Genomic DNA, 25281 nt, shown 5'->3' with positions numbered 1-25281 from the left:
GCCCTGATTGTAGGTAATAAAATGGAAGTAATCAAATCAATAACTGTTACAAGAAGCCCTTAAAGTGGAACTAAACTGCCCAATATGCCCACCCCTCCACCTTTCAGTGAAGCGTTGGTTACATCTCTCGCCAGCTGCTGTCATCTTCTTCCTGGGTGTTGGGTTTTCGGCCTCCTGATTATCCGGCGCGGACATGTGTACGGGGGGGTCAGTCATTCTGGCACAGCCAGAGTGTGCTGGGAATGCTCAATGAGCTGTACATGCACAGCTCAGGGTACATTCAATAGAAGACTGCAAGCAGGCAGATAGTTGTGTGTTTTTGTAAAAGAGACCTAGCATGTCTCTTCTGCAATAAAGAGCTGCTTACTTGTAGTCATAGGCGTGCGCAGGGGGTGTGCCAGGTGTTGAAAGAAAAGAGAAACAGGGGCGCACCAGCCTTGTGCATTAACTTTTAAAACATTTATTGAATAAAAATAGTAAAAAGAGACAACTCCCAAGCAATTGGTGGAGGAGGCACAACATAAAGTGCACCGACAAACAGCATGTGACTTGGGATAAGCGATACCTTCCAAAGATCGTGGAGGGATGCACAGGCATCACAATCAGCTAACGCGTTTCGAAGGGAACGTCCCTTCTTCGTCAGAGCTATGCAGTGATCACTCCTTCAGCAGTACCTTTTTATAAGTGCCTGAGTGTCAATGAAACAGGGGTGGGATATGGGGCTCCTTCCCCTCAAGGGATCCCTCCCTCTTGTGCCCTCCAATCATACGGGCAACACTCCAATTGGTATTCAGAGAATAGTTTGTAAAATAAATATAATATAATATATAATAAAATATAATAAAATAAAAGTATAACAGAGGCAAGCTGAGCCATTGGTAATGGATCGTGGCGTGCTGTGCACACAGAATGCAAAAGATGACAATAGCATGATGTGTGTCACATGTACCAGATATGAACCATAGTGAGCAGTAGTAGACATGGTGGGTGGGAAACTCCCACTCCAAAGACCACCAGTCACATCAAAGAATGTACAAGAGTATAAAGATATGAAAAATGAATAAAATATAGATGTATATAAGAAATACCTACAGTGCTATCTCAGGGGGTCAATGCATGTGGAGCGCCTCCGCATCGAGTGCACAGCGGGACGTTAACATCGTAGCTGTATCGAAGTGGAACGCACGCAGATGTGTTTGCGTTCCAAGTTGGGGAAGGGAGCGGGATCCACATCGCCCCTTCCGCATCTCGCACCGCCCACTGACAACATGAGTGGCGGAAGACCGCCCAGCGACATGCAACTGGGGGCGGGACCAGCATGTTAAAGGCCGTCCGCTCACTAGAGCCATCCTAATGTCAGTCTAGGCTAGCAGCTGCCCCACAAGCAGCGGCCCACCCGAACAAAAATACCAAATAGCCCCCAACAAGGGACCAAAGGGCCCCTAAAAACTAATAATGTATACCAAGTGGTAAAGTAATGATAATAATGATGGTAATAGTGATGTAAATACTATTAGATAATAAATTTGAATTAGATAAAATAAAATAAATGGCTGAGATAGTAGTCGATATATATTAAATGATGAAATAAAGATGGTGAAATGAATACTAATAATAATGTATATAGTATAGTAATAATAATGCTGATAATGGTACAAAAAACAAAAAAAAACAAAAAACAATAATGATATAATTTAATATCAATCATCTGGCCGCCAGCGCAAAAAACACGCGCCACATCTACAGCTCTGTACACGCATAGAAGTGCCCGACCACCTGGCAAGCCACGACTCAACCACAGGTCAGCAATTAAAAGGACTGTGTAAACAGAAACCAACCCAATTGGAATTGCACCTAAATAAAGGTCATGCTGAAGGAGATATGCACATGCAGCAACATACTGCAACTGGAGAAGCAATGTCTAAAAACTGATAATAGCAAATTACTAGACATACATAAATCCCATTGTAATACAAAAAAAGGTAAGTACTCCCTCTCCAGTCGCTATGTGCAATAGATGGTTGTGAAAGTGACTATAAAATCGATAGCAAAACAATACATGTATTTCACAAATAAAAGAATATCTTGGATGGTGTCACAACTACAATATTAATAGATTGGTAATAATCATTAATAATCATCTAAAATTAGATAGAAATGGGAAATGGGCAGAAAAAAGGAAAGAAAGGGGAGGGAGGGGGGGAGGGAGAGGGCGGGGGGGAATTGGGAAAGGCAGGATAGTAGCCAACGAACTCTACATAGTCAAACAATTTTGTGAACCTCAGGATCCTCATTCAACCCCCCCGGGGGCATGCTACCTAAGGTGAAGATCCAATAGGCCTCGCGTCTGCAGAGCCTTTGGTGTCTTCTACCTCTATCAAGATCACCCCTGATGGACTCAATCCCAAACACTTTCATACCAGACGAATGTCCGTGGTGTACATCATGAAAGTGGCGAGGGACAGGGTATTTGACTCGTGTGTTAGTAATATCACATTTGTGCTCGCCAATGCGCACTCTCATGGGGCGAGAGGTGCGGCCAACATAAAGGCACCCACACGGGCAAATGATGCCATAAACCACGTGGTCCGTCCCACAGTTGATAAACTGCTTCAAATGGCGAACTCTACCATCACTACCAGTGACAGACTTTTTTCTGTGCCACATGTATTGACAAGTGCCACAGTTCCTAACACTACACTTGTAGCTACCTTTCTGATCAAAAATAGTCGACCAGACATTAGTGGACTTGTCCAGGGGTTTCCTCACTATGCTGGGAGCTATCAAGCTTCTTAGATCCCGTGGTTTTCTATAGACTATATTAGGTCTATCAGGAAGGTGCTTATATAGGATCGGATCGTGTTTGAGGATACTCCAGTTCTTCCGTAAAATGCTTTGTATTTCAAAGGCTTTGTTGGTGTATTGAGTGGAGAACCGGGTTTGTATAGTGTCCTGATCCCTGGCAGAGGTAGACCGTGAATCATGTACCAGGGGCTCCTCATATAGATTAGCATATTTATTACAGGCAGTATCATTTAGGGTGGAATCATAACCCTTGTCAATTAATTTGTACCGAAGGATCTTGCTCTGTTCTAGATAGTCACTTTTCATTGTGCAGGTGCGCTTTAGATGGCAGAACTGTCCATATGGGACGTTCCTTATCCGTCTAGGATGATGGTTGCTCTCAGCATGTAAAAAGGAGTTACCACTGCTGGGTTTAAAGTGTGTTTTGGAGACGATATTGCCATCAGGGCCATTCCTGAGCTCCAGGTCTAAGAAAACTGCTCATTGGGAGATTGCTGGAACTTATACCAAGTGGAACTTTTCTAAGTGGTGAGTTAAAACCAGACGGAGAGTGAACAAGTTTTACTTTTTGTTTGCTGGGTAGCATTTTTGGGGCTTTTCCTTTTAGCTTTTCAATTAGCCTTTTCTGTCACTTTTTAAATAGCTTTTTTTTTTTTTTTTTTTTTTTTCTTCTTTGGTTCCTTCAGGCTATTAAGTAGGGGGAGGGGTGATTGCTCACAGGTGCCTGCAGTCTATATAACTGTGTGTAGGACTCATCCTGAGCCTGCTCATTGGGAGATTGCTGGAACTTATACCAAGTGGAACTTTTCTAAGTGGTGAGTTAAAACCAGACGGAGAGTGAACAAGTTTTACTTTTTGTTTGCTGGGTAGCATTTTTGGGGCTTTTCCTTTTAGCTTTTCAATTAGCCTTTTCTGTCACTTTTTAAATAGCTTTTTTTTTTTTTTTTAATTTTTTCTTCTTTGGTTCCTTCAGGCTATTAAGTAGGGGGAGGGGTGATTGCTCACAGGTGCCTGCAGTCTATATAACTGTGTGTAGGACTCATCCTGAGCCTGCTCATTGGGAGATTGCTGGAACTTATACCAAGTGGAACTTTTCTAAGTGGTGAGTTAAAACCAGACGGAGAGTGAACAAGTTTTACTTTTTGTTTGCTGGGTAGCATTTTTGGGGCTTTTCCTTTTAGCTTTTCAATTAGCCTTTTCTGTCACTTTTTAAATAGCTTTTTTTTTTTTTTTTTTTTTTTTTTCTTCTTTGGTTCCTTCAGGCTATTAAGTAGGGGGAGGGGTGATTGCTCACAGGTGCCTGCAGTCTATATAACTGTGTGTAGGACTCATCCTGAGCCTGCTCATTGGGAGATTGCTGGAACTTATACCAAGTGGAACTTTTCTAAGTGGTGAGTTAAAACCAGACGGAGAGTGAACAAGTTTTACTTTTTGTTTGCTGGGTAGCATTTTTGGGGCTTTTCCTTTTAGCTTTTCAATTAGCCTTTTCTGTCACTTTTTAAATAGCTTTTTTTTTTTTTTTTTTTTTTTTCTTCTTTGGTTCCTTCAGGCTATTAAGTAGGGGGAGGGGTGATTGCTCACAGGTGCCTGCAGTCTATATAACTGTGTGTAGGACTCATCCTGAGCCTGCTCATTGGGAGATTGCTGGAACTTATACCAAGTGGAACTTTTCTAAGTGGTGAGTTAAAACCAGACGGAGAGTGAACAAGTTTTACTTTTTGTTTGCTGGGTAGCATTTTTGGGGCTTTTCCTTTTAGCTTTTCAATTAGCCTTTTCTGTCACTTTTTAAATAGCTTTTTTTTTTTTTTTTTTTTTTTTCTTCTTTGGTTCCTTCAGGCTATTAAGTAGGGGGAGGGGTGATTGCTCACAGGTGCCTGCAGTCTATATAACTGTGTGTAGGACTCATCCTGAGCCTGCTCATTGGGAGATTGCTGGAACTTATACCAAGTGGAACTTTTCTAAGTGGTGAGTTAAAACCAGACGGAGAGTGAACAAGTTTTACTTTTTGTTTGCTGGGTAGCATTTTTGGGGCTTTTCCTTTTAGCTTTTCAATTAGCCTTTTCTGTCACTTTTTAAATAGCTTTTTTTTTTTTTTTTTTTTTTCTTCTTTGGTTCCTTCAGGCTATTAAGTAGGGGGAGGGGTGATTGCTCACAGGTGCCTGCAGTCTATATAACTGTGTGTAGGACTCATCCTGAGCCTGCTCATTGGGAGATTGCTGGAACTTATACCAAGTGGAACTTTTCTAAGTGGTGAGTTAAAACCAGACGGAGAGTGAACAAGTTTTACTTTTTGTTTGCTGGGTAGCATTTTTGGGGCTTTTCCTTTTAGCTTTTCAATTAGCCTTTTCTGTCACTTTTTAAATAGTTTTTTTTTTTTTTTTTTTTTTCTTCTTTGGTTCCTTCAGGCTATTAAGTAGGGGGAGGGGTGATTGCTCACAGGTGCCTGCAGTCTATATAACTGTGTGTAGGACTCATCCTGAGCCTGCTCATTGGGAGATTGCTGGAACTTATACCAAGTGGAACTTTTCTAAGTGGTGAGTTAAAACCAGACGGAGAGTGAACAAGTTTTACTTTTTGTTTGCTGGGTAGCATTTTTGGGGCTTTTCCTTTTAGCTTTTCAATTAGCCTTTTCTGTCACTTTTTAAATAGCTTTTTTTTTTTTTTTTTTTTTTTCTTCTTTGGTTCCTTCAGGCTATTAAGTGGGGGGAGGGGTGATTGCTCACAGGTGCCTGCAGTCTATATAACTGTGTGTAGGACTCATCCTGAGCCTGCTCATTGGGAGATTGCTGGAACTTATACCAAGTGGAACTTTTCTAAGTGGTGAGTTAAAACCAGACGGAGAGTGAACAAGTTTTACTTTTTGTTTGCTGGGTAGCATTTTTGGGGCTTTTCCTTTTAGCTTTTCAATTAGCCTTTTCTGTCACTTTTTAAATAGCTTTTTTTTTTTTTTTTTTTTTTTCTTCTTTGGTTCCTTCAGGCTATTAAGTAGGGGGAGGGGTGATTGCTCACAGGTGCCTGCAGTCTATATAACTGTGTGTAGGACTCATCCTGAGCCTGCTCATTGGGAGATTGCTGGAACTTATACCAAGTGGAACTTTTCTAAGTGGTGAGTTAAAACCAGACGGAGAGTGAACAAGTTTTACTTTTTGTTTGCTGGGTAGCATTTTTGGGGCTTTTCCTTTTAGCTTTTCAATTAGCCTTTTCTGTCACTTTTTAAATAGCTTTTTTTTTTTTTTTTTTTTTTTTCTTCTTTGGTTCCTTCAGGCTATTAAGTAGGGGGAGGGGTGATTGCTCACAGGTGCCTGCAGTCTATATAACTGTGTGTAGGACTCATCCTGAGCCTGCTCATTGGGAGATTGCTGGAACTTATACCAAGTGGAACTTTTCTAAGTGGTGAGTTAAAACCAGACGGAGAATGAACAAGTTTTACTTTTTGTTTGCTGGGTAGCATTTTTGGGGCTTTTCCTTTTAGCTTTTCAATTAGCCTTTTCTGTCACTTTTTAAATAGCTTTTTTTTTTTTTTTTTTTTTTTCTTCTTTGGTTCCTTCAGGCTATTAAGTAGGGGGAGGGGTGATTGCTCACAGGTGCCTGCAGTCTATATAACTGTGTGTAGGACTCATCCTGAGCCTGCTCATTGGGAGATTGCTGGAACTTATACCAAGTGGAACTTTTCTAAGTGGTGAGTTAAAACCAGACGGAGAGTGAACAAGTTTTACTTTTTGTTTGCTGGGTAGCATTTTTGGGGCTTTTCCTTTTAGCTTTTCAATTAGCCTTTTCTGTCACTTTTTAAATAGCTTTTTTTTTTTTTTTTCTTCTTTGGTTCCTTCAGGCTATTAAGTAGGGGGAGGGGTGATTGCTCACAGGTGCCTGCAGTCTATATAACTGTGTGTAGGACTCATCCTGAGCCTGCTCATTGGGAGATTGCTGGAACTTATACCAAGTGGAACTTTTCTAAGTGGTGAGTTAAAACCAGACGGAGAGTGAACAAGTTTTACTTTTTGTTTGCTGGGTAGCATTTTTGGGGCTTTTCCTTTTAGCTTTTCAATTAGCCTTTTCTGTCACTTTTTAAATAGCTTTTTTTTTTTTTTTTTTTTTTTCTTCTTTGGTTCCTTCAGGCTATTAAGTAGGGGGAGGGGTGATTGCTCACAGGTGCCTGCAGTCTATATAACTGTGTGTAGGACTCATCCTGAGCCTGCTCATTGGGAGATTGCTGGAACTTATACCAAGTGGAACTTTTCTAAGTGGTGAGTTAAAACCAGACGGAGAGTGAACAAGTTTTACTTTTTGTTTGCTGGGTAGCATTTTTGGGGCTTTTCCTTTTAGCTTTTCAATTAGCCTTTTCTGTCACTTTTTAAATAGCTTTTTTTTTTTTTTTTTTTTTTTCTTCTTTGGTTCCTTCAGGCTATTAAGTAGGGGGAGGGGTGATTGCTCACAGGTGCCTGCAGTCTATATAACTGTGTGTAGGACTCATCCTGAGCCTGCTCATTGGGAGATTGCTGGAACTTATACCAAGTGGAACTTTTCTAAGTGGTGAGTTAAAACCAGACGGAGAGTGAACAAGTTTTACTTTTTGTTTGCTGGGTAGCATTTTTGGGGCTTTTCCTTTTAGCTTTTCAATTAGCCTTTTCTGTCACTTTTTAAATAGCTTTTTTTTTTTTTTTTTTTTTTCTTCTTTGGTTCCTTCAGGCTATTAAGTAGGGGGAGGGGTGATTGCTCACAGGTGCCTGCAGTCTATATAACTGTGTGTAGGACTCATCCTGAGCCTGCTCATTGGGAGATTGCTGGAACTTATACCAAGTGGAACTTTTCTAAGTGGTGAGTTAAAACCAGACGGAGAGTGAACAAGTTTTACTTTTTGTTTGCTGGGTAGCATTTTTGGGGCTTTTCCTTTTAGCTTTTCAATTAGCCTTTTCTGTCACTTTTTAAATAGCTTTTTTTTTTTTTTTTTTTTTTTCTTCTTTGGTTCCTTCAGGCTATTAAGTAGGGGGAGGGGTGATTGCTCACAGGTGCCTGCAGTCTATATAACTGTGTGTAGGACTCATCCTGAGCCTGCTCATTGGGAGATTGCTGGAACTTATACCAAGTGGAACTTTTCTAAGTGGTGAGTTAAAACCAGACGGAGAGTGAACAAGTTTTACTTTTTGTTTGCTGGGTAGCATTTTTGGGGCTTTTCCTTTTAGCTTTTCAATTAGCCTTTTCTGTCACTTTTTAAATAGCTTTTTTTTTTTTTTTTTTTTTTTCTTCTTTGGTTCCTTCAGGCTATTAAGTAGGGGGAGGGGTGATTGCTCACAGGTGCCTGCAGTCTATATAACTGTGTGTAGGACTCATCCTGAGCCTGCTCATTGGGAGATTGCTGGAACTTATACCAAGTGGAACTTTTCTAAGTGGTGAGTTAAAACCAGAGTTTAAAACAGGAGATTATAACAGGGGTCATAGTACCTGTGTAGTGTGAGTACATGAGTGTTGTCTGAGTAGTGTGTGTGGATCGTTAGTACTTGTGTATTGTGTATTGTATACTTGAGTATTGCGAGTGTACATAGGTCTGCGACTGTTCTGCGATTGCACGTAGGTCTGTGAGTACCTGTGTATTGTCTTGTTGTGTACCTGTGTATTGTCTTGTTGTGTACCTGTGTATTGTCTTGTTGTGTACCTGTGTATTGTCTTGAGTATTAGTGCCAGGAAGCTAGCTGTTAGGTAATTTGGACAGGGTAAAATCCCCAAATCCTCACTAAATTTAATAGGTACGATGCCCGGCGGGTGTGGAGAGGCGACTCTTTGTACATCTTGCCGCATGTATGCGTTCCTTGATCATCAGATCGAGGGCGAATACTGCTGTGCAAAATGTAAGCACATTGTTTCCCTGGAAGCCCAGGTTCTGAATCTGGGGAAGCAACTGTCAGCACTGAGAAGTCCCTCCATACTAAAGGAGAGCCAGGAACGTACACGGCAGGTGCCGGCAGGGGCCAGCACAGAGGCGGGTGGAGACAAAGAGGTGCTGGCACTAGCAAAGAGTAGATGGGTGACAGTCAGGAGGGGTAGAGGGGGAAAAGCCAGGGAGGCCGATCCAGGACTGGAGCATCCCAATAAGTACGCTACTTTGAGTGTCATTGGTGAAACCAGTCAGGGACCAGCACTGCTGGAGATGAGGGACTCTCCTAGCTGCCAGGGGAAGAACTCCTCCAGTGAGAGTGGGGGGGCAGCAAAGGGAAAGGAAAGACAGATTCTGGTGGTAGGGGACTCAATTCTTAGAAGGACAGAGAGGGCAATCTGTAACCAAGACCTGAAGCGCCGAACAGTATGTTGTCTACCGGGCGCTCGGGTTCGGCACATCACGGATCTTGTGGACAGATTACTGGGAGGGGCTGGGGAAGACCCGGCTGTCATGGTGCACGTTGGCACCAATGACAAAGTCAGAGGCAGATGGAGTGTCCTAAAGAACGATTTTAGGGACTTAGGAGCTAAATTGAGGAAAAGGACCTCCAAGGTAGTATTCTCAGGAATACTACCGGTACATCGAGCCACACCAGAAAGGAAGAGGGAGATTAGGGAAGTAAACAAGTGGCTGAAGAGCTGGTGTAGTAAGGAGGGGTTTGGGTTCCTGGAGGACTGGGCCGACTTCTCAGTTGGTAACCGGTACTATAGAAGGGACGGACTGCACCTAAATGAGGAGGGTGCAGATCTGCTGGGAAGGAAGATGGCCAAAAAGTTAGAGGGGTTTTTAAACTAGGCGATGGGGGGGAGGGTCCAGAGACAGTGATAGCCAGCGCGGAAGATATTCCAGAGGCTAGTATTGGGGGCATTAGTGGTAGGTTAACCAAAGCACAAAAACACAAGGTGAGTATAGTAGCAAGTCCTAGTTGCAATCTCGAAACACCCAATACGAGGACAATATGCGACCGGTCTAAACTATGTGGCATGTTCACCAATGCCAGGAGCATGGCGGACAAGATGGGTGAACTAGAGATACTGTTGTACGAGGAGGATTTGGATTTTGTGGGAATTTCAGAGACCTGGTTCAACAGCTCTCATGATTGGCTGGCAAACATTCAAGGGTATACCCTATACCGCAAGGATAGAGAGGGTAAAAAAGGGGGAGGGGTATGCCTATATATCAAGAATAATGTACAAGTGAATGTGAGAGATGACATCACTGAGGGAGCTAGAGAGGAGGTGGAATCCTTATGGGTAGAGCTCCAAAGGGATAAAGCTAAGGGGAAAATAATACTGGGAGTATGCTATAGGCCCCCAAACCTGAGGGAGGAAGTGGAGACGGATCTCCTATTACAAATTGGATTAGCAGCAAGAATGGGAAGTGTTATCATAATGGGGGATTTTAATTATCCAGACATAGACTGGGCGGAGGGAACCGCACATTCATTTAAGGCTCGCCAGTTCCTTAATGTCTTGCAGGACAATTTTATGGGTCAGATGGTAGACGCACCAACTAGAAATAAAACATTACTGGATCTACTGATTACCAACAATACAGACCTGATCACGGATGTGGAAATGCGGGGCAATTTAGGTAACAGTGATCACAGGTCAATTAGTTTCAGTATAAATCACACAAATAGGAAACATAAAGGGAATACAAAGACACTGAATTTCAAAAGAGCCAACTTCCCTAAACTACAAACCTTGCTAAAAGGCATAAACTGGGATAAAATATTAGAAACAAAGAATACGGAGGAGAGATGGGTTTGCTTTAAGAGCATATTAAATAAGGGCATTAGCCAATGTATCCCATTGGGTAATAAATTTAAAAGAGCGAACAAAAGTCCTGGATGGCTTAACTCCAATGTAAAAATGCATATAAAAGCAAAGGAGAAGGCCTTCAAAAAATACAAGGTTGAGGGATCATCCTCAGCATTCAGACTTTATAAAGAATGCAATAAGAAATGTAAGCGTGCAATTAGGACAGCTAAGATAGAACATGAAAGACACATAGCGGAGGAGAGCAAAAAAAATCCCAAGAAATTCTTTAAGTATGTAAACAGTAAAAAAGGGAGGACAGACCATATTGGCCCCATAAAGAATGAGGAAGGACATCTGGTTACAAAGGATGGGGAGATGGCGAAGGTATTGAATTTATTCTTCTCCTCAGTCTTCACGAGTGAATCGGGGGGCTTCAGTAACCAAAACTGCAGTGTTTATCCTCATGACACAACACAGGAAGCACCTACATGGTTAACAGAGGACGGAATTAAAATTAGACTTGAGAAACTTAACATTAATAAATCACCGGGACCAGATGGCTTGCATCCGAGGGTACTTAGGGAACTCAGTCAAGTGATTACCAGACCGTTGTTCCTAATTTTTACAGATAGTCTACTGACTGGAATGGTACCAGCTGATTGGAGAAAAGCCAATGTAGCACCTATATTTAAAAAGGGCCCAAAATACATCCCTGGGAATTACAGACCAGTTAGCCTAACATCGATAGTATGTAAACTCTTGGAGGGGATGATAAGGGACTATATACAGGATTTTAGTAATACGTACGATATCATTAGCAGTAATCAGCATGGATTCATGAAGAATCGTTCTTGCCAAACCAATCTATTAACCTTCTATGAGGAGGTGAGTTGCCATCTAGATAAAGGAAGGCCTGTAGACGTGGTGTATCTGGATTTTGCAAAAGCATTTGACACAGTTCCCCATAAACGTTTACTGTACAAAATAAGGTCTGTTGGCATGGACCATAGGGTGAGTACATGGATTGAAAACTGGCTACAAGGGCGAGTTCAGAGGGTGGTGATAAATGGGGAGTACTCAGAATGGTCAGGGGTGGGTAGTGGGGTGCCCCAGGGTTCTGTGCTGGGACCAATCCTATTTAATTTGTTCATAAATGATCTGGAGGATGGGATAAACAGTTCAATCTCTGTATTTGCAGACGATACTAAGCTAAGCAGGGCAATAACTTCTCCGCAGGACGTGGAAACCTTGCAAAAAGACCTGAACAAATTAATGGGGTGGGCGACTACATGGCAAATGAGGTTCAATGTAGAAAAATGTAAAATAATGCATTTGGGTGGCAAAAATATGAATGCATTCTATACGCTGGGGGGAGAACCTCTGGGGGAATCTAGGATGGAAAAGGACCTGGGGGTCCTAGTGGATGATAGGCTCAGCAATGGCAGGCAATGCCAAGCTGCTGCTAACAAAGCAAACAGAATATTGGCATGCATTAAAAGGGGGATCAACTCCAGAGATAAAACGATAATTCTCTCGCTCTACAAGACTCTGGTCCGGCCGCACCTAGAGTATGCGGTCCAGTTCTGGGCACCAGTCCTCAGGAAGGATGTACTGGAAATGGAGCGAGTTCAAAGAAGGGCAACAAAGCTAATAAAGGGTCTGGAGGATCTTAGTTATGAGGAAAGGTTGCGAGCACTGAACTTATTCTCTCTGGAGAAGAGACGCTTGAGAGGGGATATGATTTCAATTTACAAATACCGGACTGGTGACCCCTCAATAGGGATAAAACTTTTTCGCAGAAGAGAGTTTACCAAGACTCGTGGCCACTCATTAAAATTAGAAGAAAAGAGGTTTAATCTTAAACTACGTAGAGGGTTCTTTACTGTAAGAGCGGCAAGGATGTGGAATTCCCTTCCACAAGCGGTGGTCTCAGCGGGGAGCATTGATGGCTTCAAGAAACTATTAGATAAGCACCTGAATGACCACAACATACAGGGATATACAATGCAATACTGACACATAATCACACACATAGGTTGGACTTGATGGACTTGTGTCTTTTTTCAACCTCACCTACTATGTAACCTACTATGTAACTATGTAAAACAAGGCAGTCACTACTAATGACATGAGTAAACTCAATCCCAAAAGGATTGTCTCTACAGTGCTGAAGGAATAGACATAGCTCCTGATCAGTCATCCCAAATGATAAGGATATCATCGATATATCTGACGTAGAGGACCAGGTTCGCCCCAAAGGGGTTATTGTTCCAAATGAACAACTTCTCCCAATAGCCCATAAAAATGTTGGCATAGCTAGGGGCGAACCTGGCCCCCATAGCAGTACCCTTAATCTGCAAATAATGCTCTCCAAGAAAAGAGAAGTGGTCATGTTTGAGAGAGAATTCAACACAATCAAGTACAAACTTCACCTGCACAGAGTTAAGTGCACCTTCTTTGGATAGATAATGATTTACTGCTCTTAGGCCATAGATATGATCAATCGATGTATAGAGCGAGGCTACAGCTAAGGAAAGCCATCTGTATCTAGGCTGCCATACATAATGCGATAAAATTTCCAACACATGGCTCGAATCCCTAACAAAAGATGGAAGATTCGTAACTATTCCCTGTAGAAAATTATCGATGTAGCATCCCACATTGCTAGTGATGCTGTCAATACCTGCAATAATGGGTCTACCAGGGGGATCAACCTCGCTTTTGTGCACCTTTGGAATGTGGTAAAAGTGTGGTGTCAGGGCATGTCTGTTATAGAGAAAGTGATACTCATTTTTGGTGAGGACGGCATCCAGTAGGGCTTGATCTAGAAGAGATTTCAGATCTTTCGTTTATTCTATAACAGGGTCACCTTTCAATTTGATGTAGGTACCTGTATCCCCCAATAGCCTCATAGCCTCGGCAATATAGTCTTCTCTGTTTTGAATAACTAAACTACCACCTTTATCAGCTTTCCAAATGATGACGTCTTGATTCTGCCTAAGGCTAACGACAGATAGCCCCAACGGGGCAAGGTGTTTATTAAACTTGTTCCCTTTGTAAGTAAGCATGGTGAAATCTCATTCTAAAGGATTCGAAGACCACATCATAGAATGTCGAGATATATTTCCCCTTAGCCCAATGTGGAAAAAAAGAAGATTTCGGGGCAAAGGAAGTGTGGACTATCGCTGTGTCGCTAAGGGACTCACAGGAAAAGGATGGTGAATCACTATTCTCTGCCTCTGCATAAAGTTCCTCTAAAATATTCAGGGCCGAGTCGTCGTCAATACTCCTATCCGAAGGCGGACTAGACGGCGGTTCTGCATTCCTGATAGTTGCCGAGAATTTACCAGTGTCTTTTAGTATGTAGTACCGCTGTAGGGTAAGTTTACGTACATATTTGTTGAGATCAACAAATAGTTCAAAAAGATTAGGGACACTGGGAGGGGCATAGTTGAGACCTTTCCTAAGTAGATCAAGGTCAGTGTCAGTGAACACGGAGCTAGATAGAATATAGATCTTAATAGTTGCAAGAGTGCGATTTATACTCTGCCTCTTTTTGTGTCTCTTACCACCTCTTCTGCCTCTTCTAGTTCCTCCTCCCTTTTCCTTGACTTCTTTGTTGACAGAGTGCATGACAGAGGGTTCAACACCTCGTGCTCCGTTGCAATCCCCTCTAACCTTGAAACTTCCGTCTCTAAAAAAGTCAGTGGGGGTGTTACGTTGGCAATGCTGCCATTATTAAGATCAAATGCTAGGTTCTCCAAGATGGTAAAGGGATTGTGGGTAACTATGGAGGGATCAAATGTTGTCTCAGGGTCAGAAGGTGAAGGAAAGACCGCAGGCCTGATTGTAGGAGGCGGTGATGAGGCTGCACAAGTGGTGGAACAGCGCCTCATATGAAGTGAGGGGCTAGCAGAACCTCTACCTCCAGCATCCACTACTACAGTAGCAACAGCATTGGATAATGGTGTTGGATGAGAGTCTCTATTCCCATTCATACGATCCTCAATAGAGGGTCGATGTCTACGAAGTGTATTTTTGTTATTATTATTCTTTTTGAAAAATGGTTTACCAATCTTATTGTGTGATCGACCATTCCTAGTGTGACTAGGATCTTCAGTATACTTAGTATACTGAGGCTGAGATGAATAAACAGCCTGGGATGAACTGGTGGAATGTTTATGCTCATTAGTGGTATAATTATTCCTATTTGTTCCATTATGTTTATTAGTGTTATTGTTATTGTTTTTTGACCTACTCTTAACAACTTTCACCCCTTTTGCCTTATCAGTAGGAGACCTGGGCTTCTTCCAGTTGAATTCCCTATTATTAAGGTAGTCCAACCGGTCTCGCTCAAATTTTCCTGATTTTTTACTGATAAGGTTAGTCTCATACGCCATCATCTGTTCATTGATTTTACGGTCCCAACTTTCAAATGTTGTAACATCTAGATATGTGGACAAACTCTCTTGTAGAGTATTAATATCAATACGAATTTTATCGAGATTGCGTTCCCTCTGAACAATGATGTATTGCAACCATAATTGGTTGCAATCATGTAGACAGGAGACCCACTTGTCTTTGAGATCATCGTCAAGAAATGAGCACAATTTGGTGATTCTTAGGCCCCCAGGGACTCGTTTAAATTCAACATACTTTTGTAAGAGCAAAATGTCCCACCATTGTAACATCTCCTTCTCCAGTAAATCCTTTAATCTGTAAAACAAAGATATCATTTTGTCCTCTCTCGATGGGGTCAGCTCATCAGCTGCACATGCTGTTTTTCCTTCATTGGTGGGATTCTGAACTTCAAAAGAGTCAATACTTGTAGTGAATCCCTTAGCCAATAAGGATCTTCTTAGCTGTCTTTCCTCAATAGATAAAACCATTGTCAGTGAGTCAAATATAGAAACCTGATGAAAACCACTTTGCAGCTGGAGACCCCACAGGTGCAGTAAATTAGCAAAAAAGAAACAACGACTCCTGCGCACAGGTGGATCACCACCTGTGCCCAGGCCTGTGTTGATGTACCCTTTAGATGGTGATCCACCTGTGCGCAGGTGTGCCAGGTGTGCCTGGGCACACCCTAATCACTACGTTCAGTACCGATTCCCCCATTCTGCCCAGACTTCCCCCATGTTGGTCCCCCCGCTGTGCAATGCTTCTGGCTTTCCTCCTCTCCTCGCCCCCCAGCTGCTGCGGGGGATCTTTCAGGTTGGAGAGTGGGGGAAGGGACTAGTAAATACCAGCTCCTTCCTTTTCTAAATGAACACAGTGAACACTCATATACTGTGATCATTCATAACAGAAGCATAGTAAATTGTTTAATATTCTTCAGTTTGTGAATGAACGGGAAGCCGCTCAGCACAGAGCACTTCTCGTTCATTCACTGCCCCGTGCAGCTAAGGCTGCAGAGAAAGCCATGTGTGTTTGAACTTTGGGGCGCACACCCTAATGCAATAGGCTGCACACACCTATGCTTGTAGTCTTCTAAAAGCTAGGTTTAGTTCTGCTTTAAAGTAACTATACTTTAAAATAAATTTAAGATCAATTTACAAAGTAATAATGTATGTGTTATTAGCCATGAATATTGCTACAGCAATTACTACTAATATAACCGGCACCAAACAACTTTGTAAATACAACCCCTCACTGCTTTCTTCATTTACCCTGTCTGTGCTTTTGTCTAAACTCAGCCTGTCTAGAGTCAACTGGTCAACAGTACAGTATAGAGTGCAGCTACCTGTTTTGATTACATTTCTTCAGTGATTCTAGTACTGCAATCAAATCAAATCACAGGCAATCAGAAGAAGGCAATCCCTTGCATAAGTTCTACTATACAGAGCTTATTCCTCCCAGCAATGGTAAGAAGCAAATCACACAGCTAGAGGGATCCCTGATGCCTTCCCTGTCTGGAGTATGGGTCTAAAGCCAGCCACAGACGGTCCAAATCTCTCCCATTTCAGAAGTGACCGGCTGGGACTCGAACCATGTATGCACAGGCTGAATGTACCCACGTTGATCGATTAACTTGGGTATAACCAGCCTGTCAGATTTTAAATGCATATATTGCTAGTGGCTATTATAGCAGTCAGTAGTAACCACTGTGTTCACCTGGTGGAGGCAGGAGTTGCAGGAAAGAAAATCGCTCTGTCTCTGGCCGGCTTAATGCATGCAGATTTATACTATGTATAGCTCAGACAGGCTGAATGTAAATAAATCAGTTTTTATATTGGCATGTGACATCTTTTAAAGCACAGGGAAAGAAGAGATGGAAAAAGTTGTATTTGAAATTAGAACTCCGGTTTACCAGAACAGTTATCCTTTGAACTTTTCCTCATCCCTTCAGTCTACACATCAGCCCTATCATAAATTTAAAACGAAAATAGCAGCTGCTTAGTCAATAGACAAAATCTGAATAAGCAAGGGGGCATACTGCTGTCTGTTAGAAATCTCTAGCACATAATGAGTTAGAGCCCTTACACACTGACAGAGCGGCCTAGTTGGCGGTAAAGCGCCGCTAGTTTTAGCAGCGCTTTACTCTTGTTTTAGAGGTGCTTTTCACCGCTAGCGGTGCTTTTAATCCCTGCTAGCGGGCGAATAAAGGGTTAAAAGTGCCACTGCCCAGGCACGTTGCAGGTGCTGCCCATTGATTTCAATGGGCAGGGGCGCTTTAGGAGCCCCAAAGAAGCTGCTTGCAGGACTTGTTTTTAATGTCCTGCCAGCGCAGTGCCCCGTGTGAAAGCATTGGACTTTCATACTGGGATTGCAGATGAGGCATTTTTCAGGCGCCATTTTTAGCCCCTTAGCGCCTGAAAAACGCCTAAAATGTGGAAGGGGTCTTAGACGTAGTTTTCTTCTGACACCGCAGCAGCATGAGAAACATTGCAGATCATTCAACCGCAGAGGAAAAGGGGAATCTTCTGTTAGGCCCCTTTCACACTGGAGCGGTTTTCAGGCGGTATTGCGCTAAAAATACCGCCTGAAAACCGCCCCTAAACAGCCTCCGCTGTTTGTTCAGTGTGAAAGCCCGAGGGCTTTCACACTGAAGCGGTGCGCAGGCAGGGCGGTGAAAAAAGTCCTGCAAACCGCTTTTTTGGAGCGGGGAAGGAGCGGTGTATTCACCGCTCCTTCACCGCTCCTGCCCATTGAAATCAATGGGACAGCGCGGCTATACCGTGGCAATACCGCGGCTATAGCCGCGCTGTACGAGGGATTTTAACCCTTTTTCGGCCACCAGCGGGGGTTAAAACCGCACCGCTAGCGGCCGAATACCACAGCAAGAATGACGGTACAGCAGCGCTAAAAATAGCGCTGTTGTACCGCCGACGCCCCCACCGCCCCAGTGTGAAAGGGGCCTTAGGAGTTCTTAAAGTACACCCGTTATAAGAGAAATAAATATGTGGTCTACCATTGCCAAATGTCTTGTACATGAAGGTTTTACTTTGTGTTTATACCTTGTTCATTCTCTTCTTTTACTGTAAGTCTAAAACAATGGACTTCTTGTAGTTTTCAAATTACATGAAGCTCCCACAATTCCCCGGGTAGCCAGAGACCATGCAACCTAGGCCACGCAATAATCTAATTCGATAAAGCTCTTATAGAGCTCACATACAGTGAGCCTCATTGATTCATGTGAATTATAGATTTGTAAGGAAAGACACACTTTTTGATCGCCTCTCTGGCCAGAATACTTCCCATTAAAGAACAAGCAGCAACAAATTAGAAATTGTCTCTGGAAATAGATGCAAGTCTTCCCTTGACAATCTCCTCTAGAATGCAACTGACAAATCTTTTTTTTTTTTTCCTGATTAAGTGGACTTTTAAGGCTATTGAATATCAAGGGAGAAGTTTTGCCAATAGTACCATGTGAACAGAGGTCTAAGGGTTAGTATATTATTATATGGCTTCTTTGCCTAAATTAACTCTCTGCCAGCTCCAAAGGATGTGCTAGTCCGTACTTCTGCATCCCACAGCCATTGTCCAAAATAATATCTTATTCACAACTTAAATCTACAGGTCATCATACCAGATGATGTGTTCCAGACATAACATCCTTAAGCTGGCCATACATTATACAATTTTCTTGTTCAATTTCCTTTAAATTTACCTTCAACTATGTAGAGCAAGGGCCTGCCTGATTGCATACAAATTGAAATGTTTAGGTTTGACCTAATGTTATATGGTTTTGATTAAACTAAAGGAAAATTGTACAAGAACATTGTATAATGTATAGGATGCCTTACTCTTACCTGGTATAGACATTTAAAGTGATTAAAAGGAATTAAAAAGAAAAACATACATACATATTATATTTGCCTGCTCTTTGCAATGATTTCGCACACAGAAGCCTGATCCTCCTTTTCTAGTTTAAATAGAAAATGGTGCACTACCATATATGAGTGTAACAATGAACTTATACCCAGTTCACCACATCCCTATAATACATTGCAAAAAAATAATGATAAAAAGAAGGAAACCCTGGGATGGTACGGGTGAATGGGAAGGGAGTAAGCAATGGGTAAATCAAGGTAAAGGAAAAAGAAACATACTAAATATTGTAATTGGTATGAGGAATGCCCAGAAATAGTAAAAGAAAAAAATACTTTATTAGAATATACAAAACATGGTTATAAAAGTAATGAACAATGCATACAAAATACCTAAACCACGCAAATGTGTATACTGGTAAGGGAAAGCATCCACATGCGTGGTATAAAGGAGCCCAACATGTTTCGGATAGGAATAAAAATTCAGTTCCTTCTTCAGGGGTTTCCTGTAAGGATTTTTTGTATGATTAGTTCAAACAATTAGCTGCATACAGAGCAACAGGCTATGGTCTGACAGTCTGCCAACAGGTACTTCAGGTCAACATCACCATGGTTCATTGCAGATTCAGATATGAGTAACACATGTGTGGATATATATAAAGTGGAGGTCTGAACTCAAAGATGGTATAGAGATTTGCTGATATATATCAGGAAGAGGTCATTGATGCCAATTAGGTACGGCGAGGTAGGTCAAACCACCAGCGTCCACGAGGAACAACCAATGCAAAGAGGGGAATGTACATCCAGATTGTGGGATTTTTTTTCTGGGGATCCCCACCAGTGCTCCAGGCCCTTCCACGCTTTTGAATACCACCATAGCAAGCTGCTTGCTAAGGGGGCACTGATGTGGGCTCGATCCCAAGACAGGCTCTGTGTCTCCATTTATGCACACAGCGCAGGGTGGCCTCTCCCCCACTCCTTCCTGACAGGCTGTGATGGACAGCAGCAGGAGCCAAACGCCCATGTTGAGTGAGGAGACAGAGGGAGGGAGAGAGGAGAGCGCCACTGCTCTCAGGCACAGTGCTGGATCGAGATTGGGCTCAGGAAAGCATGGAGGGGAGCTGAACAAAAGTTTTTTTTACCTTAATACAGAGAATGCATTAACCACTTCAATACTGGGCACTTTCACCCCCTTCCTGCCCAGGCCAATATTCAGCTTTCAGCGCTGTCACACTTGAATGACAATTGCGCGGTCATGCAACATTGTACCCAAATGAAATTTTGATCATTTTTTCCCCACAAATAGAGCTTTTTTTTGGTGGTATTTGACCACCTCTGTGGTTTTTATTTCTTGCACTATAAATAAAAAAAGACCAACAATTTTGAACAAAAAAACAATATTTTTTACTTTTTGCTATAATAAATACCCCAATTAAAAAAAAAATTATATATATATATATATATATATATATATATATATTCCCCCCCCCCCAGTTTAGGTCGATATGTATTCTTCTACATATTTTTGGTAAAAAAAAAAAAAATTGCGATAAGCGTATATTGATTGGTTTGTGCAAAAGTTAGAGTGCCTACAAAATAGGTTATTGATTTATGGCATTATTATTATTTTTTTTTTACTAGTAATGGCGGTGACTGCGACACTGCGGCAGATAGACTGGACACTTTTGACACCATTTACATTTATACAGCGATCAGTGCTATAAATAGCCACTGATTACTGTATAAATGTCACTGGCAGGGAAGGGGTTAACACTAGGGGGCGATCAAGGGGTTAAATGTGTTCCCTTACTGTGGGGGGATGGGCATGTCTGGGGGAGGCGACCGATCGGTGTTCCTATATACTAGGAACACACTACGTCCTGGCAGGATGTAGATCTGTGCGTTTACACACACAGATCCATGTTCCTGCTCTGTCACAACTGATCGCTGGTGTCCCCTATGCCGGCGGGAAGCAGAGGACCTGCAGAGCCCACCAGGAAGTCGGCACGGCGCTGCGCTAATCACAGGCAGTGAGACATTTCCCGATCTCTGCAGCCGCACAACGGGACAACTTCTCACTGCCTGTGATTAGTGCAGTGCAGTGCCGACTTCCTGGCGGGCTCTGCACGTGGGCTGTGTGAACACGCCCGAGCCCATCCTTACTCTGTGGACATCATATGACTATGGACAGGATGGGAAGTGGTAAAAGCTGAACTTTACCCATAACAGCTCGATAACTTGATAAAAAATAATGTTCTTTAACAAGGAACATACATTGCAAATTAATAATTATGCTACCAAAATTAGTGTGCACTGTAAACTGCCTCCAGCATTGCCCCTGTTTTCTTATGCTGGAGGCTGCCATTTTGTTGAAGCCCAGAGCCCCTGAACAGCAGTAAGTTATAAAGTGGAACTAAACCCATCAATTTAATGGTTTAAAAAAACAGTTACATTCCTGGAATGCCAGAATTGCTAACTGTCAAATTTGTCTGTGTTCTCATCCAAACGGTCAAACCATCAAATGCCTGAAGTCATAACAGAGCACATGTGCAGCACCATGGCAGTTGCAGATTAAACAGAAGCAATTTCCTTGGCTGTAAAGGACAGGGGGGTTGAATTCAGTTTTAAGGCTGTCAGCAGATCAGCCTCTACAAACTCTGCAGTGCCTAAAAATGGAGAGCAACTGAGCATGCGCAGAGCAGGGTGAGGCAGTGTATTACTGGATGTTAAACAGTATAGACAAGTATTTTTAATGTTTTGTTATACCTGCAAAAGAGGCCAGCCTGAAATGATCTAGCAGGACTTAATTTTCTGACTAAAGTTCCACTCTAAGGTACAAAACCTTTTACCTTTAGAACCACTTTAGGGCATCACAATATATATACTAAATATGTGGTAGAGTTGTGGTTAGTGGTGGGGGGGTCCCAAATACAGATCTAACATGATGTTGAAGATGGAGTTAGGCTCTTAAGACCTGCAGAAATGGCAAAGTGCTCCCGAATCGTAATATGGTCAGGCATCTGATATGTGGAACCTCATATCCTACCAAATAGAAGTGTAATCTATAGCAAGCAATTAAAACTACATCGACCCATAGCCAAATCCAAAGCATTTCCATCACATTTTGGACAGAAGAACTTTATCAATCTTTAGTTAAATAAAGAACTTTTGTCTGAAATGTGCTGCAATGTTTTGGTTTTAGGTATGAGACAAAAAATTCTTACTTGCGAAAATCCAGCAATAGCAATCTTTATACTTGTTTTTTAAAAGTGTCGGCATGTGGACACTGTCAGGGCATCTGGAGCTTTAAACCGATGGGTGAGCTGCATTGTTGTTTGCTTTGCTTATTTATTCTTGGTTTTACGGTCTATACTATGTGGTGTAAGAACAGCTATTTCAAAATATACCACCTGTAAATACAGGGTAAATATTATTGATCCTTACTAATATGACTGTAACTTTAAAGCCCCGAAACCAAGCAATATTCAGTCATGAGAAATATGCCACTAATTGCTGAAGGTCAAAACCCCAAAAATAATCAAAATAATCAAATACGAAAATAGCATTGACAGAGAAGTACAGTTAATGTTTTAGTAAAATAGGCTTAATTTAGAAGATTTCAAATTTGGTTGTAAGGCTGTAATGTTGGTTCATTCATTCTGTTTAAATACACTACAGTACACATTATTTTGGGTGTGTGTTGAATAATACATGGCTGAATTTTTTTTTTTTTTTCCCTCTTTTAGATTTGCATATGTCAAGTTCTTTCAGCTGTGTCCACATCTATTAACATATCTGCAAAGGCTTTACTGTATGCTTTTCCCTTTATAAATATGAATTGTTCGACAAACAAAAAATGTAATTATTGGAATTTCACGATTCATTTCACTTAGTGCCAAGCACCAGTGATTTCCCTGAGTTAAAAAGTGAATCATTTTAATTGGCTCATTGCCTCGCGTTTATAGTAGAATCCATTGCCTTTAAAGTTCCACACCGCCAAACATTTCATTGCTACTGCATGGACTGTAAAGCTGTAATTTTGTGCTTTTACCCTTTACGTTTATTAATTTATTTTATTTATACAGTGCTGGTAAGTACTACAGTTGTTTACAAAGAAAACTAAAAACTCTTCACATGATTCCAGGTCTACAAAAGGAGCTTACAATCCCTACCACAGGCATAAGCCTCTTACACACGATGAGAATATTGAACAAATGATCATTTGTTCGTTTTTTGTTTTCATATTGAAAACCAATAGGTTATTGGTTAAGGTCAAGCTATGAAAATTCTCATACGACAGAACACAACTTGGGAAGTGATATAATGTATAGTACTGCAATGTATTATTTCGTTTCTGAGCATGCGTGGTCTTGGCCTTCGGAATTTTTCGGATGAATACTATACTGATTAAAAGAAAAATAAAATGTTCGTGATTGTCGATTTGAATAATTTTACATGAACTGTCGTGATTGGCTTTTGAAAGCTGTGTACTAATTAGATCAGATTATTGTACGATCGCTTTGAAAAGCTGTATTTTTTTCTCAGACTTTCTGATCATGTGTACTAGGCATTACACACAGACACGCAAAAGCTGGGCTAATGTGGATGAAAGCAAACTAGTCTACCTGTAAGCTTGTTTTTTGATGGTGGAAAGAAAACCAGTGGATTCAATAAAACCCACACAAATACAGTGGCTTGCGAAAGTATTCGGCCCCCTTGAACTTTTCAACCTTTTGCCACATTTCAGGCTTCAAACATAAAGATATAAAATTTTTATTTTTTGTGAAGAATCACCAACAAGTGGGACACAATTGTGAAGTGGAACAAAATCTTTTGGATTTTTGAAACTTTTTTAACTAATAAAAAAATGAAAAGTGGGGCGTGCAAAATTATTCGGCCCCCTTGCGTTAATACTTTTTAGAGCCACCTTTTGCTGCGATTACAGCTGCAAGTTGCTTGGGGTATGTCTCTATCAGTTTTGCACATCGAGAGACTGAAATTCTTGCCCATTCTTCCTTGCAAAACAGCTCGAGCTCAGTGAGGTTGGATGGAGAGCGTTTGTGAACAGCAGTTTTCAGCTCTTTCCACAGATTCTCGATTGGATTCAGGTCTGGACTTTGACTTGGCCATTCTAACACCTGGATACGTTTATTTGTGAACCATTCCTTTGTAGATTTTGCTGTATGTTTGGGATCATTGTCTTGTTGGAAGATAAATCTCCGTCCCAGTTTCAGGTCCTTTGCAGACTCCAACAGGTTTTCATCCAGAATGGTCCTGTATTTGGCTGCATCCACCTTCCCCTCAATTTTAACCATCTTCCCTGTCCCTGCTGAAGAAAAGCAGGCCCAAACCATGATGCTGCCACTACCATGTTTGATAGTGGGGATGGTGTGTTGAGTGTGATGAGCTGTGTTGCTTTTACGCCAAACATATCGTTTTGCATTGTTGCCAAAAAGTTCGATTTTGGTTTCATCGGACCAGAGCACCTTCTTCCACGTTTGGTGTGTCTCCCAGGTGGCTTGAGGCAAACTTTAGACGAGACTTTTTATGGATATCTTTGAGAAATGGCTTTCTTCTTGCCACTCTTCCATAAAGGCCAGATTTGTGCAGTGTACGACTGATTGTTGTCCTATGGACAGACTCTCCCACCTCAGCTGTAGTTCTCTGCAGTTCATCCAGAGTGATCATGGGCCTCTTGGCTGCATCTCTGATCAGTCTTCTCCTTGTCTGAGCTGAAAGTTTAGAGGGACAGCCAGGTCTTGGTAGATTTGCAGTGGTCTGATACTCCTTCCATTTCAAAATGATCGCTTGCACAGTGCTCCTTGGGATGTTTAAAGCTTGGGAAATCTTTTTGTATCCAAATCCGGCTTTAAACTTCTCCACAACAGTATTACGGACCTGCCTGGTGTGTTCCTTGGTCTTCATGATGCTCTCTGCGCTTTCAACAGAACCCTGAGACTATCACAGAGCAGGTGCATTTATACAGAGACTTGATTACACACAGGTGGATTCTATTTATCACCATCAGTCATTTAGGACAACATTGGATCATTCAGAGATCCTCGCTGAACTTCTGGAGTGAGTTTGCTGCACTGAAAGTAAAGGGGCCGAATAATTTTGCACGCACCACTTTTCAGTTTTTTAATTGCTAAAAAAGTTTAATGTATCCAATAGATTTCGTTCCACTTCACAATTGTGTCCCACTTGTTGGTGATTCTTCACAAAAAATAAAAATTTTATATCTTTATGTTTGAAGCCTGAAATGTGGCAAAAGGTTGAAAAGTTCAAGGGGGCCGAATACTTTCGCAAGCCACTGTACATGAGGAACATACATACTCAGTAAGGTAATATAGGATTTTAAGCCAGCCACTCTGTGCACCTAGTACATGACCTGACACTTCCGGGTCTGGGGCGCGCACGCGAGCCGCTGATGGCCTGCTTCTGCTGTGATTATACACATCGGGAGCTTAGCGGCGGACTCAATGTCCACCGGCACACACTGATGCTTCAG

At 41.9% G+C, this 25281-nt stretch overlaps 1 protein-coding gene across 1 annotated transcript in view; it reads right to left on the bottom strand.

The window, feature by feature from the left end:
- Positions 1 to 25281, bottom strand: part of ACVR2B (activin A receptor type 2B) — a 279211-nt gene that overhangs the window by 5679 nt on the left and 248251 nt on the right. The window lies entirely within an intron of this gene.

The sequence above is a fragment of the Aquarana catesbeiana genome, linkage group LG05, assembly GCF_042186555.1.
Source record: "Aquarana catesbeiana isolate 2022-GZ linkage group LG05, ASM4218655v1, whole genome shotgun sequence".
In the NCBI taxonomy this organism is placed as follows: Eukaryota; Metazoa; Chordata; class Amphibia; order Anura; family Ranidae; genus Aquarana; species Aquarana catesbeiana.
This window is presented reverse-complemented; position numbering and strand designations above follow the sequence as displayed.